Genomic DNA, 6,438 nt, shown 5'->3' with positions numbered 1-6,438 from the left:
TTTGAGACAGGGTCTTGCTCTGTTGCCGAGGCTGGAGTGCACTGGCATGATCTTGGTTTACTGCAACCTCTGCTTCCTGGGCTCAAGCCATCCTCCCACCTCCGCCTCCCAAGTAGCTGGGACTACAGGCGTGCACCACCACACCTGGCTAATTTTTGTATTTTTTGTAGAGACAGGGTTTTGCCATGTTGTCCAGGCTGGTCTCAAACTCCTGAGCTCAAACAATCTGCCCACCTCAGCCTCCCAAAGTGCTGGGATTACAGGCATGAGCAACCGCGTCCAGCCTATCCAGAGTCTTGACAACAAGATAGATCACAGAGTTCTAGAGGAGTGAGGTTGTTGCCACCTGGACAGCATGTGACCCTGAACTCAAGGATTTTATCACTTGATGTTCAACCTTTGATCCTAGCAAGGCACCCATGAACAGATTTAATAGAATGGTGTTCACTGGCAGTGAGAAGTTGATCCAGGTGGGGCTCGGTGGCTCACGCCTATAATCCCAGTACTTTGGGAGGCCGAGGTGGGTGGATCGCTTGAGGTCAGGAGTTCGAGACAAGCCTGGCCAACATGGTGAAACCCTGTCTCTACTAAAATACAAAAAAATTGCTGGGCATGGTGGTGCATGCTGGTGATCCCAGCTACTCGGGAGGCTGAGGCATGAGAATCGCTTGAACCCAGGAGTTGGAGGTTGCAGTGAGCTGAGATTGTACCACTGCACTCCAGCTTGGGTGGCAGAGTGAAACCCTGTCTCAAAAAAAAAGTAAGAAGTGATTCAGGTTGGAAGCATGGATTTCCAAAGAACTTGCGGACTTCATAAAGGCATAAGAAATCCCAAGATCATCTGCAGGACTTTTAGGGTGACTCATTACCGCATGCTGTCCTGAAATGAAGATGTTGTACTCGGCTCCCTGGTATTAAAGGCACTTTCTCTCAAAGTGAGAATGGATTGAGTAGAGGCTCGAGTCACCTCTATAACTAAGGATGTAGCAGTTAGTTATTGTTGTGTAACAAAACACCCCCAAGCTTCATGGCTTATTAAAGCAAACAATTCTTATTCCTCACAGGTCACCTATGGAACAATTGTGGTTTCTTCTGGTCTGGGCTAGACTAGGCTGTTTATGACGTGGCTGGCTCATTCCTCTCTTGCCAGCTGGCAGGTTGGCTGGGGACTGGCTGGTCTTGGATGGCTTCACTCGTATATTTGGTGATTGGTTGACTTTTGGCTGCAGCAATGGCAGTAACTGAGTCATGAATCTCTCTGTATCCAGCGAGCTAGCCCAGGCTTGTTCCCTTGGTGGTGGCAGGGTTCCCCCAGAATGAGTAGAAGTGTGAAACCTGGCCTTGGAACTGGCTCAGTGTCACTTTTATCTCCATTCCATCAGCCAAAGCAATCCATAAGATCAGCATGAATTCAAGGACAGGGGAAATAAACTCCATCTCTTGACGGGAGGAGCTGCAAAATCACATCATCAATGGTGTGGGTAAAGGCAGGTTTGGAGCACTGGAGCCATATTTGTAGAGAGCCTATACAAATGGGTTGGCTGTATTTTTGAGATGGCTGACCCGGGCCAGGGATACAATGTGTGACATGGAACTGAGGCCATCTCTGTATGAAACCAGTGTACCATAGAGATATCAGACACATAGCCCTAACCTCAATGGGCCTGTGTTCCTAAGCCAGCAACTGTAGGGCCAAAGGGTTTCCCATTTCAAAATATTACCTAGGATTTCTTCTCTCAGTACCCTTGTGAGTGTTTCCTGCATTTTGCAGTAAAGGGAACCACAAAATAAGGGCTTAGGGCTATTTTTTTTTTTTTTTAACAGATATTTCTTTTTGAAACAAGATTTAAGCCAATCAAACATTCTTCTTTGGAAACAACTGATTGCAGTATTTCTACTGTATAGTTTCATTGATTCCTGCTGACTTCCTAAGGTACCTCGCACATGGAAGAGATAGGAGGAATAAGCCAAGCTTTGTGGTTTAAAGGCTATAAATCACATTTTGTAAATCTAGGGCACAAATGTGACCTACTAAGGACAGTAGTGAACCATGGTGCCCCATCCAGTTATTGAGAGCAAGGCTCTCAAGCATTCAACTTGGCTGTATGAGTTGGTCTTGAATCATGTCCTTGAATATCTCTAGAGTCACCTACACAGACCCACGATGCTGCCATCTCTGGAAGAAAAGAAGCAGCATTTGTGAGGTGGCCTGATTCCCTGATCATCCCACCCCACCCCACGGTGATACAACAAAAAAATGAAAAGTTGCTTCTTAGGCTGAGCATGGTGGCTTGCGCCTGTAATCCTAGCATTTTAGGAGGCTGAGGCAGGTGGATCGCTTGAGCTCAGAAGTTCGGGACTAGCCTGGGCAACATGGTGAAACTCCATCTCTACAAAAAATACAAAAATTAGCCAGGTGTGGTGGTGTGCACCTGTACTTCCAGCTACTTGGGGGTCTGAGGCAGGAGGATAGATTGAACCTGGGAGGTCGAGGTTGCGGTAAGTTATCACACCACTGCACTCTAGCCTGGATGACAAAGTGAGAACCTGTCTTAAAAAAAAAGTTTCTTACTGAAAAGTCAATGTGGCAAATACTGCTGGTTACTTACTGCTCTTCCTTACTGCCCCCACACGCTTTGCTTTCTTTCAGGCTAACAGAATCCTAATTTGGTTTCAGTACAGGTAGCAATGCGTTTTGGCAAGTTAGGACCCTCCATTGCCCCAGAGAATGAACTGTAACTGGTCCAAGGTAACCACTGTACTCCCTTTTTCCTGTGGTAATGATTGGTTTCAGGGTGGACATGTGATGTAATTCTGGCCAATAGTACTAAAAGGGAGTCTTTCAGGGGCTTCTGGGAAAGATTTCTCCTTGATAAAAAAGAGAGGTGAGCTAAGAGAATCCTTCATCCCTTCCTGCTTTCAGACCTTATTTTTAAATGAAGAAAAGTGATGTTTGGAGATGTGGCAGCCATCTTGTAACCACAAAGGAAGGGCTAAGAGAATCTCTCAGAAACAGACCCAAGCCCTGACATTGTATTGCTAGGCACCCTGGAACCAGGGATGGAGTATAACCAGAAGTATGATCCAGCAGCCATGGTTGTTTAAGGCTAGGCTTTGTTCTGACTGGTGAGGCATTGGTTCTTATTTGTCAATGTCTGGACCAGATTGGTTGTTAAGTATTTTGAATACCCCTTGGTTGGAATCAATGCCTCTGGATTTATTGGTATGTAACGAAAATAAACACTTTTTATAAAAACCACTTAATTGGATATTCAGTTACTTGCAGCCAAAAGCTTTTTAACTATGTAGTTTGGGTTCACGGAACCCAGTCACATCTGAACTGCATCTGTGGGGACTTCACTTGCACAGCTTTGGGGGACTTCAGCCCTGTTAGCATCTGTCTTATTCCTTCCTCACTACCACTCCCACCCCCTACCCATTGTTAGGTAGCAATAATGTCTTTCTGTGTTTATTTTATATATCGGGTGGTGGTGGGAGGGTAAAGGCAAGCTATCTAATATCTGTGGCCTGGAAAAGGAAGCTACTGTAGCTCTATCAGTATACTGTATCTGCTCTTCATGGAAGAGTCCAGATAGAAATTTATCCTCTCTGGCAGAATGTAGGAGATTTAACTAACTCCTACCTAATCTGTCCATTTGCTCTTTTGCTATACCATTTGATTAGCCATATTGATAATGCTTTTTTTAGGAATGAGGCTTGGGGAGCCATCAGTTACCCAGTCAACCAATCAATCTTGTTGATGCATGCCATCAGAAACAAGAGGAGACTTCAGGGAAAGGGTCTGTGGGCACACTCGCTGCTTTACATTGTAATTTTTTTTCTGTGTCCATCTTCCCTGTTAGACTATGAGCAATTTAATGGCAAGAACGATATCTTCAATCTCTGTATTCCTAGGTTTAGCACAGTATCTGGCTCATACAGTGTGCTTAATAGATGATTTGTTGAAAGACAAAAAATAATGAATCACATATGAAATTATTTTAAAATGCATATTCTACCAAGACAAGATTATTTTTATGGACACAGAAACACCTTCCTATGTGGCCAGCTAAAAAAAGTTCTAATTAGGGATATTGGAATATCTTATCTCATTTTAAAACCAACACATTCAGAAATACAGTCAAAGGGAATCAGCCCATCTTGCCACATGTTTTTTGTGGCACAATTTGTGCCTAGAAAGCCTTTTTTTAATGGGAAAGATGATGTTTCTTAAAGCAACTCTCCTACTAAATATGGTGTTGAGAAATGGAAATATCATTCTCAGGGTTAAAAAAGATTTTTCATGAATTCACTAAGTAGTGTGTTTGAACTAACTTTAAAAGCTGACTTCGAGAAACTAGATAAAATATATTTCTATATCTGCTAACCATCTTTCAACATGTCAGCTCATCTGAGGCCTCCCCGAGATCCGTGAGAGACAGCATGTAAACTGTTCTTTAGATGGGCATCTAAAAACTCATCAAATAGCAAGGTATGAAAAACAAAATCACCTCCAAAACTTTCAAATTGCATTGATCTGTGGCATAAAACCCTCACCACAGGAAGAGAAATGATGGATTTGAGACCCGCAGGAGGATTCGTTTAAAGTGCTTTGTGTTGTGTGTATGTGTGTGTTTTATTTTAATTTATGTATGGAATTGCCCGGGAGTAGTAAATAGACTTTATTTGCTATATTTCGAGGAAGATAAAATTATCAGGACTGTCTATGTATTTCAAAGCCAAGAAAAACAAAAACAGCTTTGAAGCGTCTCCTGGATTTTTTTGTCCTAATCTTCTAAGAGATGGTCTTGATAATGTTTATTCTTTTCTTCTTTCTAAACCGATTGAAAGTACCATTTTTCTCAGTTAAAATAGCAATCCGATTCTTAACTAGGGCAGGCAAAGTACCCATTGAGCACCACAGATTATTTAAATGATTGCAAAAGGGCAGTAGGCATTTCTGAATAGCATTGCCACACTTCTTTCCAAATCTCTCTCCTCTCCTTCTCTCTAAGCCTGTGTGGCTCCCACCGGGAACACACCCTGGTCTTTGAAGGGTGGGTTTTCCATTTGAATTCATACCCACCATCTGGACAAGTTTTTCCGCTGCGTTTCCCCTATAACCCAAAGAGAGAAGCCATTTTCCATCTGCTTGGAGATAATGTGTAGAGTTTTTGTTTCCACTGGTGGGCATGGGGAAGGAGATATGCATACTGTATTATACGCAGCCAGTGATGACGGAGAGGCAGGGCTTTGTTTTACATTTTACATACTCAGAAACATCCATTTCTGACAAAATCCCATCTTGTGAATCCCCCATAGCCTGGAGGAGCAATTGGCAAACTTTTTCTGTAAAGGGCCAGATAGTAAATATCTTAGGCTGTGCAGGACATTTGGTCTCTGTTGAAACTGCTCAACTCTGCACAAAAGTGGCCGTAAACAATATGGATTTGAATAGGCATGACTCTGTTCAGTAAAGCTATGTACAGAACCTGACGGTGGGCCTTGGTCCCTGGCTCAGAGCCTCTCTCTGTGCTTCACTTTGGAGGCCCACATCTTGGTTTTCTGCAAGACGGCATTCTATCTGCCCTCGTGAGGAGGGGGTGAGCACAGCAATGGCTCAGATCCACTTAGGCAAGATCATACCGCCACCCGACCTGTGTCCCAGGACGCACCTTTGCACAATGGAGACCTGGTGAGCATTATAGGGTGTAAACCCTCAAATAGATGAGCTTGCCAGCTGCCCTTGTTAAGGCCCTGAGTGTCCCATCGTAGTCATGGTGATCATCTCCCTCATCAAATATTTCATTCTTTGGCCTCTTCTCCACACTCTCAACTAGGGCTAGCTTTCTGAAGTACTGTTGGGTCATGGAGCTCTTGTTTGAACAATGGTTGGTGAAGAAAGTCCATCATGTCTAACCACGGCATTCAAGGCTCCTTATAAGCTGGCACCAGGGCTGACTTACCTATTAGGCACAGTAGGTATAGTAGTTGGGGTCCATGATGCTTTTAGGCCCTCAAGCATGTTTTGACTTTAATTTCCTTTAAAGTAGAATAAAAATGAGTACAATAATAGTAATAATGAGTGTATAATAATGAATCCAGGCTGGGTTATATTCTCTTTTTTTTTTGAGTCCGAGTCTCACTCTGTCACCCAGGCTGGAGTGCAGTGGCCCAGTCTCACCTCACTACAACCTCTGCCACCCAGGTTCAAGCGATTCTCCTGCCTCAGCCTCCCGAGTAGCTGGGATTATAGGCGCCCACCACGGCCAGCTAATTTTTGTATTTTTAGTAAAGACGGGGTTTCACCATGTTGGCCAGGCTGGTCTCGAACTCGTTACCTCAGGAGATCCGCCTGCCTTAGCTTCGCAAAATGCTGGGATTATAGGCGTGAGCCACCGCACCTGGCCTATATTCTTTTTGTAATTAAAAAAAATT

This window comes from Colobus angolensis, unplaced genomic scaffold, assembly GCF_000951035.1.
Source record: "Colobus angolensis palliatus isolate OR3802 unplaced genomic scaffold, Cang.pa_1.0 Scaffold37, whole genome shotgun sequence".
Classification (NCBI taxonomy): domain Eukaryota; kingdom Metazoa; phylum Chordata; class Mammalia; order Primates; family Cercopithecidae; genus Colobus; species Colobus angolensis.
This window is presented reverse-complemented; position numbering follows the sequence as displayed.